The sequence below is a fragment of the Marmota marmota genome, unplaced genomic scaffold (genome assembly GCF_001458135.2).
Source record: "Marmota marmota marmota unplaced genomic scaffold, marMar, whole genome shotgun sequence".
In the NCBI taxonomy this organism is placed as follows: Eukaryota; Metazoa; Chordata; class Mammalia; order Rodentia; family Sciuridae; genus Marmota; species Marmota marmota.
In genome coordinates this window covers 19286380-19299008 of record NW_026000196.1, presented here as the reverse complement: position 1 = coordinate 19299008, position 12629 = coordinate 19286380, and the positions used below count along the sequence as shown (strand labels likewise).

Here is a 12629-nt window from a genome sequence, read left to right as displayed (position 1 = left end):
TATATTTATGCTACTATAGAAAAATGCCTGGGGCTGGATAAACTATAGAGCAAAGAGATTTATTTTGCTTATGATTTTGGTGACTGGAGGGTCCAAGTAGCAAGGCACCAGTGTCCTAATGAGGGTTTCCTGGCTGCTCTGCAAATAGCAGAGAAGCAGAAAAGCATCATCACAATGCAGAAGGGGCATAACAGTTCACTCTTGCAAGAACTAGTTCATTCCTGTAAGACCCAACCCACTCCATCAGACCAGCATTAATTCATACATGAGGATGGAGCCTATGATTTAAATCACCTTCCACTAGACCACATCTCTTAAAAGTTCTACCACCTTAACACCACCAAACTAAGGACCAAGCTTCCAGATCATGAAATTGTGGGAGACAAACCATATCCAAACCATAGAAATATGTTAGGGATCCACCAATATTAAGTATAATCTGTATGGTGGGGAACATCTTGGTCCAACATATGTTCTTTGGTTCGATTATTATTCTACGGTTTCCAAATAACAAAGAGCAAGACACTAAAAAGTCCTCTGTAAAAAAGACAACTATTTCTACATCAGATGTCTAATTGTGTTTTATGGAACTCTAGGAACCCAGAGAGAACCCACGAGGATTATGGGAACTGGGAAGGAAGGCTGCCAAGATTCTAGGATCTAACTATGATTTAGGGGGAAAAAAATCTTACAAAAGTGTTTATCTTTCTGATATATCAAAATAATGAAAAACGATTTCTAGAATTAGCAGTAAACACTACCAGGTACCTACAATTAAAACACATAGATATAATTAGAACACTGTTCCAAAACACTTTAAAACTGTTTTCTTTTTCTCTTACCTTTATTGAGGTAAAATTGATAAATGAAATTGTATACATTAAAGTGTATAATGTAATGTTTTGATATATATATTAAACATTGTGAAATGATTACTGCAATCAAGCTAATTAACATATCCATCACTTCACATATTAATTTTTATTTAATGTGGTACAGATAAATAAGATTTACTCTCTGAACAAGTATATAACACATTATTATCATTATTATTTATAGCTACAAAACTGTACAATACATCCTTAGTACTTATTCATCTTATATATGAAAGTTTGTACCCTCTGACCAATATCTAGGATCACCCCACATTCCTCTCCCCGTGACCACCATTCTACTCTGTTTCTATTAGCTCCAGATTTTTAGTTTTCACATATAGGTATGATCATAGAGTATTTGTCTTTCTGTGCCTGACTTTTTTCACTTACCATAATGATCTTCAGGTTCATCAATGATTTTTGTAAACTGTAGGAATTTTTCCTCTAAGGCTGAATTATACATAAATATTTTCTTTATCTACTGATGAACATTATATTGCTTCCATTTTAGCTATTGTTATTAATGCTGGGAGGTATCTGTCTTTTTGAGATAGTGGGGTTTTTTTTTCCTTTGGATATAAACCAAGAGGTGGGAGTGCTGGATCATGCATGGTTCTATTATTTTGAACTTTCTGAGGAACCCCCACAATGGTTATTCGAATTTACATTCCCAGCAATAATGTATAAGGGTTCCCTTTTCTTATCTTTGTGTGGGGAGGGGGGGATGGCTGGGGATTGAATCCAAGGTCTTGTGCGTGCTAGGCAAGTACTGCACCACTGAGCTACATCCCCAGCCCCATTTCTTATCTTTTGGCATTTTAATAGCAACCATTTTGTCAGGTGTGAATTGAGATGACACTGTGGTCTTGATTTGCATTTTCCTAATGATTATTGATGTTGAACACATTTCATTTATCTATTGGTCATCTGTGTGTCTGCCTTGAAGAAACCTCTATTTAGGTCTTCTACCTATTTTTTACCATGTTCTTATAATTATTATTTTGCTATTAAGTAGTATGAATTCTGTAGTATTTTAAATATTAATTCCTGTTCATATATATGGCTTGCAAATATTTCTCTCATTCCTTGGTTTGCCTTTTCATTTCACTTGTCTCCTTAGCTCAGAAGATTTTTAGTTAATTGTAGTCCCAATTGTTTACTTTTGCTTTTGTTGCATCTGTGCTTTTGATGTCTTATTCAAAAAATCATTGCTGAGGCCAAAGTCATGGGGTTTTCCCCAATGTTTTCTTCTAGTTTTGTGGCTCCAAGTCTTATGTTTTAATCTTTAATTGTTGATTTTTGTGTATAATGTTAGATAAAGATGAAATATAAATTTTTTTGCATGTGGATATATAATTTTCAGAACATAATTTAATAAATAAATTATCCTTTCCCCATATGTATTTCTGACAATGTTGGCAGAAATTAGTTGACTCTATATGTGTGGATTATTTCTGGGCTTTCTACTTTGTTCCACTGATCTAGCTGCACTTTTATACCAGTTTCATACTGTTGATTACTATACCTTTATAATATAATTAGAAATCAGGGAAATAGGATGGTTCCGTCTTTAGTCTTTTTGCTCAAGGTATTTGGAATCTTTTGCAGTTCCATATGAATTTAAGCATTTTTTTTCTATTTTTGTGAAAAATATCAACTAACATAGAAACACACCTAATTTTTTAAATTAATAAATTAATTAATTTTAATTAGATATATATGACAGCAGAATAAATTTTGATTCATTATACACAACTGCAGCACAACTTTTCGTTTCTCTGATTGTACATGATGTAGAATCACAACATACGTGCAGTCATGTACCTAGGGTAATGATGTCCATCTCATTCCACCATCTTTCCTACCCCCATATCCCCACCATACCTCCCTCCCCTTTGCCCAATCAAAGGTCCTTCATTTTTCCCATGCCCCATCCCATAATGGATCAGCATCCACAGAGAGAACATTCAGCCTTTGATTTGGGGGGATTGTCTTATTTCGCTTAGCATGATATTGTCCAACTCCATCCATTTATCTGCAAATGCCATAATTTTATTTTCTTTTAATGTTGAGTAATGTTCCATTGTGTATACATAAAAAATATGGAATACTTCACAAATTTGCGTGTCATCCTTGTGCAGAAGCCATGCTAATCTCTTCTCTGTATTGTTCCAATTTTAGTGTATGTGCTGACCAAGCACCACAACTGATTTTTGTATATGATTTCGTATCCTGCAACTTTACTGAATTTGTTTATGAGAGCTAATAGTTTTTGAGTGCTGTCTTTAGGGTTTTCTATGTATAAGATCATGCCATCTGAAACAGGGACAATTCTATTTCTTCGTTTCCAATCTTTTTATTTTCCAATCTTTTATTTCCTCTTGCCTAATTGCTTGTGCTAGGATTTTCAGTACTATGTTGAAAAATAGTGGTGAGAATGGACTTTCAATCTTTTACTGTTGAGTATGATATTAGCTGGAAATGAGAGGTTAGTGAGGTACATTTCCTCTATACCTAAATTGAATGAGTGTTTTTTTTTAAATCATGAAAGGATGCTAAAGTTTGTCAAATGCTTTTTCTGTATATATTGAGATGATCAGATGGCTTTTGTCCTTCATTGTAGTAAGGTAATGTAACACATTTCTTGATTTGTGCTTGTTGAACCATCCTTGCATCCCAGGTATGTTAGTCAGCTTTCCATTGCTATAACAAAATGCATGAGAAAACTTAAAGGAGTGAAGATTTATCTGGGTCATAGTTTCAGAGGTTTTCGTCCAGAGTCATTTAGCTGTATTGTTTTTGGGCCTGTGAGGCAGAACATCATGGTGGAGAGAGTATGACAGACCAGCTACTCACCTCATGACATTCAGGAATTAAGGGGGGGTCACAAGAGCACACCCTCCCGCCCAAGGACCCATTTCCTCCTGGTAGTCTTCACCTCCTAAGATTCTTCCGCTTCCCAATAGCCCTTTAAACTATGAATCCATCATCAGATTACTCCATTGATAACGTGATCCAATGATCCTCCTGATCCAATCATCTTCCAAAGTCCCTGAACACTGGTGCCTTGGAGACTAAGCCTTGAACACATAAGCTTTGGGGGGACATTTCAGATCCAAACCAAAACACCAGGGATAAATCACACTTAATCATGGTGAATGATCCTTTTAATGTTCTGTTGAAATCAGTTTACCAGTATTTTGTCAAGGTATTTTTAATTTGTATAGATGAGAGATGCTGACCTGTGACTTTCTTTTCTTGTAGTGTTCTCTAGCTTTGCTATCCAGGTATTGCTAGCCTCATTAGAGTCTTTTTCAATTTTTGGAAAAGCTGATATTAATTTTTCTTTAAATGTTTGGTAGTACTCACCCATGAAGCCTTCAGGTCCTGGGCTTATCTTTTTTGATAGATCTTATTACTGATTCAATCTCCTTACTCATTATTGACCTGCTCAGATTTTTTACTTTTTCATGATTCAGTCTTGGTAGTTGTTGTGTATCTAGGAATTTAGTCTATTTCTTCTGGATTATCTAATGTGGTAGTATACAATTGTTCACAGTAGTCTCTTATTGTCCATAGTATTTCTGTGATATCAGCTATAAAGTGTTCTTCTCATTTCTCACTTTATTTACTTAAATCTTCTCTCCTTTTATCTTACCCTAGTAAATTATTTGTCAATTTTGTTTATCTTTTTAAAAAGCCAATCTTGATTTTGCTGGGTTTTTCCTATTGTTTTGTGTGATTGAGATAAAAGTGTATTATGCTGTTTGATGGAATGTTTTGTGTATGTTGGTTATGTTAATTTGATCTAAAATGTAGTTGAAGTCTATTGTTTCTTTGTTGATTTATGTCCAGACAATCTATCCATTGTCAAATATGAGATACTGAGGACTTTTACTGTTATTTTTTTATTTAGTTTTTGTTTTGTTTTGTTTTCTGTTTTGGGGTACTGGGGATTGAACTCAGGGGCACTCAATTACTGAGCCACATCCCCAGTCCTACTTTGTATTTTATTTAGAGACAGGGTCTCACTGAGTTGCTAGGCACCTCGCCATTGCTGAGGCTAGCTTTGAACTGGCAATCCTCCTGTCTCAGGCTCCTGAGCCACTGGGATTACAGGCGTGCACCACTGAGCCCGGCTTCATTTAGATTTATTACTAATTGCTACATATATTTAAGTGCTATGAAGGTTGATGCATGTATATTTTAAATTGTTATATTCTCTTGGCATTTTTTTTTTTTTTGCAATGCTGGGGAAGGAACCCAGGGCCTTGTGCATGGCAGGAAAGCACTCTACCACTGAGTTCCATCCTCAACTCTTCCTTTTCATTATATTATGATCTTTCTGGTGTCAGGGAAGACAAGGCACATGAAAATCAAAGGGAGCTCAGTAGAGTAGAGGAATGGGACCAGGAGGAGAGAGGAAGACAGGGGAAATACTGGGGAATGATGTTGGCCAAATTATATTGTTATATTATGTGCACGTACAAATATGTAACAAATCCCACCATTATGTAAAACTATGTGCACAAATAAAAAATATGAAAAAATTCTAAAAAAATGAAATGATAATGATCTTTCTGTATCCTTCCACAATTTTTGACTTGAAGTTTATTTTTTTGTGATATATCTATAGCTATTTCTCTTTGGTTTCTACTGACTTGATTCTGATGTCACCATTTACATCTTTTAATATTATGCATCCATTAACTTATTGTGACTATAATATCTTTACTTTTTAGCTCTGATACTAGAGTTAAGTGATTTCTACACTACCATTATATTCTTAGAGACTTGTTTTGTTTTGTTTTGTTGGTAGTTCTGGGGATCAAAGCAAGAGTCTTGTGCTAGCCAGGCAAGCACTCTACCACTGAGCTACAGCCCCAGCCTTTACTAACAGTATTTTGAATTTTACTATATGCACATCTTTACCAAAGAATTTTACACTTTTCATTTATTTTCATGTTACCAATTAGTGTCCTTTTGTTTTAACCTGAATAACTACTTTTAGTATTTCTTGTAAGGCTGGTCTAGTGTCTAGGGAAGTTTTTATTCTCTTTTATTTCTAAAGAACGACTTTGATGGGTAAATTATACTTGGTTGGCACATTTCCTTTTCTTTCATCACTTTGAATAAATCATCCCTCTTTTCCTGATCTGCAAGGTTTCTGAGAAATCTACTGAGAGCTTTATGACAATTCCCTTGTATATGACAAGCTTCTATTCTCTTGCTGCTATCAAATTAATTCTTGGTCTTTATTTTTTTGTTTGTTTGTTTGTTTTCATGTTTGTTTCATTGATTAGTTGATTAGACGGTTGGCTAAGTTTTGTTTTTAATGGGGTCTCACTTGCAGCCCAGGCTGATCTTGAACTTATGGGCTGAAGTGATCCTCCTGTCTCAGCTTCTCAAGAAGCTGACTAGAGACCCAAGCCACCATGGTCAGCTTGATTTTCAATGGTCATATTGCAATGTGCCTTGGTGAAGTCTTCTTTGGGTTGAACCTGATTGTATATAGAGCTTCATGTTTGTAGATATCCATACCTCTCTCCAGATTTGGGAAGTTTTCAAACTTAGGTAAACTTTCTGTGCCTTTCTCTCCCCCTGCTATAAACCCATACTGTGAATGTTACTCTCTCAGTAGCATACCATAAAGGCTTTCTTCACCACTTTTCCTTCTTCCCCCACCCCTCCGAATGGATATTTTGAAAATGTATTCTTTAACAAATATCTGTGGAGGGAACATTTAATACTACAATTATGTATTTCCCCATGAAACCTATCTATAAATTAGATGCAAATCCAATCAAATTTCTAACAGAGATTCTGACAGAATTTGACCTACATATTAAAAAGTTCATATGTAAGAGAAAAGATTGAATGATATAGAATTTTTTAAATTGAAGAACTACAAAGAAATTGCTCTAAGTGAAATTTAGACTTGCTAAAAAACCAAGAATTATAACACTATGATACCAGTATCAGATTCACAAAAACCAAAGATACAAAATTCAAATCCCAGAAACAGATCCACAGAAAATAGATAAATAAATAATTCCCAGAAACCTGAAACAACTGGAAATCTATTAAAAAAAAAACAAAACTCTACCACCTACTACACACAAAAGTAACCTTCACATACATAGTCTGTTATAGATTAGTATGTAAATTTTTTTAAACTTTCCATTTATTGATATATGAAATTATTTCTTAAATAAGAAAAAAATCATTAAATAAATACTTAAGATTTAACTATAGAATTTCAGATTCTTTATGATAAGCTATAAATGTGGGTAAATGACAGTGCAGAATCTACAATATGTTTGTGACATTTTTATAGCACCTACATTTATAAAATTCTATAAATCAATAGAAAAAAGGCAAATACCAATGGGAGAAGAGACAAGAGATATGAATAAGTAATTTAAAGAAGAAAATCTCAATGATAACATGAAAATGAGCTCAACCTCATTAGTTCAGGAAATATGAAGGGGAAAATACTGGGGAATTATACTGATCAAATTATATTGCTACATCATAGGCATGTATGAATATGTAAGAACAAATCCCACTATTATATATAATTATAATGCACCAATAAAAAAAAACATGGAAAAATCAGGAAATACAAGTTAATAACTCCAGGTAGATTGTATATGATGCTAATTAAGTTTAAGTTCCAAGATCTCTTCACTCACGTGGGCCCTTTCCAGTGCAATGGCTTCCCATGGTGTTGACATGGTCATAAGATTTTGCAGTCTTTGTCAAATTATGTGTTAACTTACTTTTACACAATCTCTAATGATTACTGGGTCTTGCCACTCTCTCTCTCCTATAAAAATTGCCTTTTAGTTGGGGGATGGTAAAGCTGACCATGGGCTTTTTGGAATATAGAGAAGAGATATATAAGGTTTTGGGACACACTGATATAATCTGTCACATTGCTGCTGCCTTCCCCAAGAGGATTAGTGTGTGAGGATATATCTATATCTGCTACCCATTATCCTTATTCACCCAGTGTAGTGAAATGACAGTTTTTTTATTCCCCAAATGCCAGGGTTTTAACCAATATAAAATATATGACACAGCACCCAATACCAGCAGGACAATGACATATTTAAGATAAAACTTAAAGTGCTCTGAAATGTAACCATTGATACATAAAGAGACTTGATGAAAGTTTCCAACAGTATAATAATCCTAAAAATGCTGAAAGAAATGTCCAGATAAATAAATAAGTAAATATGCACACAAACCCTTAAGGTATAACATCAATGACAATATTAAAGTGAAATTTTATATATCAATAAAAAATACTAAAGCAAATTCTATCCTTCAATGAAAGCAATGGGAAAAATACAAAATCTGTTAGAATCAACTTTCTAGGAACTATGAAAATTACCAAAGGGTACAGCAATATGGGAAGTGCTCATTCAAGAAAGACAGGTAAAGCCAGGCCCAGTGCCACACTGTGTAATCCCAGCAAGTCAGGAGGCCGAAGCAAGAAGATAGACTGCAAGTTCAGGGCCAGCCTGGAAAACTCAGAGATAAATAAAATTTTAAAAAGTCTGAAGATGTAACTCACATATAAAATCCTCCATGTTCAATCCCCAATATTAAAAAAGAAAGAAAGATGGCTGAAGCTCAGTAAAAACAGTGAGCCCTACAGAGGTTTTCTTACTCTAGCCCCATTCCCCACTCCCAAGTGAGCAGTAGCCTTATAAATAATAGCCTATACCTGACCCATAGTAGACGAAGTACAATAGATCTCTTTAATAAGGAAATTTCATTATTTCTTTCCCTGTCTGCTAGCTCCCTAGGAAACCAGCTAAAAATGCTTATTTCATTTCATCTAACTAGGAACTCATTCAGTACTAAAGCTGTTGCTGCAACATTTGTCAAAAATGTTTCCAGGTAAATGTTTATTCCCTTATACCTGAGGTAATACATAACAATGAGGGCAAGCAACAGACTAACCAAAAAAACTTACAGAGAAAAAACTAGGGAATGAAAATACCTAGACTGAAAACTTCATAAATATCCCTGGGAATCTGGAGGTCAACAAACGTGGAGAGCTGTCTAATTGTGCAGGAAAGATATGTGAGAAGGCACTAACATCATATTTATGTCTCACCTTGATGTTGTACACAAACAGGAAGCAAAGGCCCCGTTGAAATTGTTGGCAGCTTGGGTGGTTATTGTAGGCAGGACCCAACATCCACAGAGATCCCCTCAAAAGACTAGGAAGGATTTGGGTTGTTTGTTTGTTTGTTTGTTTGTTTTGGTTCCAGGCATTTATAGAAATTTCTATCTAACATCGTGTCTTAGTAGCAGACTACTAAGCCAAGGAGGCAGAAACTTTAGTGGGCGTACACAACAAAGAATATACTTAGACTATACAGTATTAGTTCAGAAATGCTATTGAACACAAAATGACTGAAACAAGCTACAACAATAGCTGATCCTTGGGAGGTAAGAATCTGATTTCTAGAGTTAAGTGACAACAGTCAAAATATCTTCTTTTCAAAAAATATGGGGAACACAAATAAACAAGAAATTATGGCTTGCTAAGATATGATGGTGCAAACCTATAATCTCAGAAACTCAGGAGGCTGAGGCAGGAAGACCACAAGTTCAAGGCCAATCTCAGCAACTTAGTGAGGCCCTGTCTTTAAAAATAAATAAATAAAAATGACTGGAGATGTAGCTCAGTAGTAAAGCGACCCTGGGTTCATCCCCAGGACAAAAAAAGAAAAAAGGTATGACTCAACTAGGGTAAAACTCAATCAAAAGATATTGCCTGTAAAGAGACTTTGACGTAAGATTTACTAGACAAAGACTTTAAATATGCCTTTTAAAGGCAGGCTGGTGGCACATGCCTGTAATCCCAGTGACTCAAAACACTAAGGCAGGAGAATGGCAAGTTCTAAGCCAGCTTCAGCAACTTAGCAAGACCTTGCCTCAAAATTAAAAGGAAAAAAATGACCTGGAGATGTAGCTCAGCACACCTGAGTTCAATTCCCAGCACCAATAAGTAAATAAATATGCTTTTTTCCCCCTGGTATCGGGGATTAGACTCAGGGGTTCTTAACTACTGAGCAACATACCCAGCCCTTTTTGTATTTTATTTAGATACATGGTCTCACTGAGTTGCTTAGGGCCTCACTTAGTTGCTGAGGCTGGCTTTGAACTGTCAATACTCCTGCCTCAGCCACCTGAGCCACTGGCATAACAGGCATGCACCACAGATAAATATGCTTTTATAACTGGTGAAATAACTAAAGAAATCCATCAGAATCATTTTGAAATAAATTAAGGTATTAATTGTGATTTCCAGAGCAACCACTAAGTAAATAATTCAAAATATATTTTAAAAGTAATAACAATGTAATAAAAAAGTACTCTAGAAAATATTTATTTAACACCAAAAATTGGCAGTAGTAGAAGAACTGAGGATAAAAAAGACATAACAAGTATTAAAAAAATAGTAAAATGGCAGAATTAAATTCTTCATTATCAGTAATTATATAAATGGATTAAACTCTCATCCCAAAAAGCAGGGAGCAAAAGAAACACCCTTTAGATAAAAAGACAGAAAAAGATATTCTGTGAAAACAGGAAACAAAAGAGCTGAAATAGGTATACTAGTAACAGACCAAATGGATTTTAAGGAAAAAAAAATGCTATTAGACACAAAGAATCATATAATATTAAAAAAAGTTCAATCCACCAAGAAGGCATAATAACTACAAATATACATGTCCCTAACAACAGAGTTTAAAAATTATATGAAGCAAAGAAATAGAAAATTCAAGAAGAGCACAGAAAAATCTAATAATAATAGTTGGGAAATTCAACACCTTAATTTCAATAACAGATTGAACTATTTAGACCAGAATATCAACAAGGAAATAATACTTGAAGAGCACCAAAAACCAGGTGAACATAATAGACACCTATAGATCAACCAAGTCAACAACAGAAACCCGCATGCTTCTAAAGAGCACATGGTGCATTCTCCAGGACAGAATCCACACTTGGGAGGAAAATAAGACTATAAATTTAAAAATATTCAAATAATGCAAAGTATGTTCTCTGACTATAAAAGAACATGTTTAGAAATCAAGAAGAAGGAAAACTGAATATAAACAACACACTTCTAAATAAGTAATAGATTAAAGAAATCACAAGGGAAATTATAAAACACATTGGAACTGGGGGAAAAGGAAAACTCAACAAGCCAAAGCTTAATACTTCATACCAGAATTTAATCCTTCTGAGTAAAAACACTGCTCAGAGGGACATTTATACCTCCAAATGTCTCCACTGAGAAAGAAAACCTCAAATCAATAATCTACACTTCTACCATGTAAACTAAAAAGAACAAAAACTAAACTTAAACCAAAGGAAAGAAAGAAACCAGAGCAGAAGTAGATGAAATATAGAAATACCACAGAGAAAATCAACCAAAGCAGAATTGCTTCTTTGAAAAGATGTAAGAGATAAATTGACAAACTTTCATTAGACTGACCAAGGAAGAAAATAGGAAAGGCTCAAATTATTAAAGCCAGGAATAAAAGAGGGCATCACAAGGGACCTAACAAAAGGAACATAATATTCTAAGGGATACTACAAACCAGTGGAGGCCATCACGTTAGATAACCTGGATGAAATGAACAACTTCCTAGAAACGCAATCTTCCAAAACCAACTCAGAAGAAACAGGCCTGTAACAAAGAGAGTGAGTCAGCAATAGAAAAATTTTAAACAAACAAAAACACAATTTTCAAGGAGAAAAGCCTATGACCTGCTTCACTGTTGTATTCTACAAAATGTTTATAGGAAAACAAGAGAATCTTCTTCCAACTCTTCTACTGATACCACAAGAAAACTATAGAGCAACATCCCTTATATTAAGATGAAAAAGTCATCAGCAAAAATATTAGCAAATACACTCCAACCACATATGAGGGTTACTCACCATGACAAAATGGGATTTAAACCAGAAATATGAGGTTTATCTGACAAGATGAAAGCCAATTAATGATAGAACTTACTAATAGAAGAAAGAACACACCTACAAAGTCATTTCAAAAGACACAGAAAAAGCTCTTGACAAATTCCAATGACATTTTATGGTATTTATTTTTTAAAAATTAACATACTAGAAATATAAAGGAAATTCCTCAATTTGGTAAAGAATATCTATGAAAAATTGATAACTAATATCATATTTAATGGAGAAAGACTGAAAACTTCCTCCATAAGATGAGGAATAAAACAAAGACATCACTCTCTACTGAACATGGCAAGAAAGTTCCAGACAATAAAATGACATAAAATGTATCCATACTGAGCAGGAAGAAGTAATATTATCTCTTTTCACAAATACTGCTTTTACATACAGGAACACCTAGAGAATAAACAAAAATGCCTGAGAACAAGAATAGCAAAGCAGTCTCGAAAAATAACAGATTTGTAGGGCTCACATTTTCTGATTTCAAACTTCCTACTATGCTACAGTAATCACGAAAGTGTGACATGGTCAGAAATGTCACCAAAGACATCAATGGAATAGAACTGAGAGTCTAAAACTAAGCCCATAGATTGATTAATGATTTTCAACAGAATATCAAGACACTCAGTAGAGGAAAAAAAGAACTTTTCAAAAACTGGGTTAGGACAACTAGACATCCACTTGCAAAACAATGAAAAGAGGTCCCTACCTCACACCATACATAAAATTTGTACAAAATGG

At 34.5% G+C, this 12629-nt stretch overlaps 1 protein-coding gene and 1 non-coding gene across 3 annotated transcripts in view; both read right to left on the bottom strand.

Annotated features, from left to right (window-relative positions):
* Positions 1–12629, bottom strand: part of Entrep2 (endosomal transmembrane epsin interactor 2) — a 410933-nt gene that overhangs the window by 324938 nt on the left and 73366 nt on the right. The gene's annotated exons all lie outside the window — the stretch shown is intronic.
* On the bottom strand, positions 2972–3076 carry LOC125612532. Its single transcript, XR_007342955.1, has one exon. It is a non-coding gene; the product is annotated as a U6 spliceosomal RNA (small nuclear RNA).